Here is a 1,739-nt window from a genome sequence, read left to right as displayed (position 1 = left end):
CCTCTTTCTCTGTTTTTTTTATTTTTTTATCTCCATCATCCTTTTTTTATTTAAACAGCTCGACACTTTATAATGCTAAAGTCCTAGTCACAATAACTAGGGCTATCTATGGTAGTGTACATATATTTCTTACAAAAAAATATATAATACCAGCTAAATTACACAACAATATACGGCTTCTTCCTGCTGACGGGAGAGCCACTCCGTTATGAACCTACACTTGAAAGTGTGGAGCGAGGTGTAGCCAAGGAGACTATTAAAAATTTAGTCTGGACCATGGGGTCAGTGTGGTCTGATTTTCTATATAAATCTGTCAATCTTGATCGAAAATAACCCAGTATTATTATATAGCTACGCATACGCGCCAAGACTGACTATTAGTAAGATTCTAATTGTCTCTGTCTCTCAAGATCGAAAATAACCATAAATCAAACGACAAAATCAATTACTATTAGAAAAAATAGCAGAACTTTTATCCTCCAATATCTTACCATTTTCCTTCGACCCCCCCCCCCCCCCCTCCGTGCAAGTGCGTGACAGTCACCTCTTGTCAGTCAGCACACGTACGTAGTCTTTCATAGATCTCATATTAGCATTAAATGCATGTATGTTCAGCTCTTGTGTACTACTGCTGGCTTACTTTCCACCTACCATTACTACTACTGCTTATATTAAACACTAATTCAATCTTCATAATTTAGGTACTTTCCTTCGTCGGGAAGCAAACCCATGACCAGAGATGCAGACCCCTACTCTGTGACCCCTATACACTTTTAATTCATACCATTCTGCCTAAGATTTTAATAGATTTACATGTACCTATCTGGGTTATCACAATTTACCTTCCCCAAGCACCGTCATTGACCAGTTCGAAAGGGAGAATGAACAGCTGGGGGAACTGCGCGCCAACTGCCCGAGCTGGGATTCGAACTCTGGCCTGCAGATTCATAGCTAGGCCCACTAACCTCTGCATGTTGGAGGCGTATGATTGTAGGAAGGAGGAAAGCTGACACTGGTTCGAACCACAAGGGAATAGTTGGGAAAGAGTGAGACTTGATGGTTCTGCAGACACTAATAACCAAAGACATCAATTCACCTAAATAAGTCACCATTTGGTGCCCATGTCTCACAGCCATAAAGTAAGAGAAGGCACAGAAGCAACTTGAAGATCTATATCTTTGTCCTTCTGCACAAGTATAGACAATGTCATACACTTGTGCTGGGCAAGTCAATTAAAACTGTGGGCCAAGCCAATCTGCAAAAAAATTTCTTGAGTGACCCACTGTTCTGCATGATGCTACCAAGGTATATGAATGTTTACAAGATTACAATGTCCTTACCACACATATGAACACTGCACAGTTTCATCCAGTAAGCCTCCATACCTTGGTCTATATCATGACCTTAATTCCTAAAGACCTAAAAATGTACCCCACTTTAGTGGAGTGGAATTGTGGGGCTTTCCACATCTGCTTGGTCAGTACAGGACGGATTCATTCCAGCTGAAGGTAATAGAACCACTTACTAAGACAGGCATAAATCACTTTTCAACATGAGTTAAAATTAAGCAAGAGTCTTACATAAAACAAGTTTTCATCCTCAAAATACAAGATAGGAAATCCAGTTCAGTACAAAAATAAATCAGTTGATATGCTCATATCACTTAATATTGCTTCTTAAAATAACTTATTGCTTAACCCTATTTCCATACAAATTACTTCATGCAAGCTTCTGTTTAC

Source organism: Eriocheir sinensis, chromosome 53 (assembly GCF_024679095.1).
Source record: "Eriocheir sinensis breed Jianghai 21 chromosome 53, ASM2467909v1, whole genome shotgun sequence".
Classification (NCBI taxonomy): Eukaryota; Metazoa; Arthropoda; class Malacostraca; order Decapoda; family Varunidae; genus Eriocheir; species Eriocheir sinensis.
The sequence above is the reverse complement of the archived record's forward strand: the minus strand, read 5'-3'. Positions refer to the sequence as shown.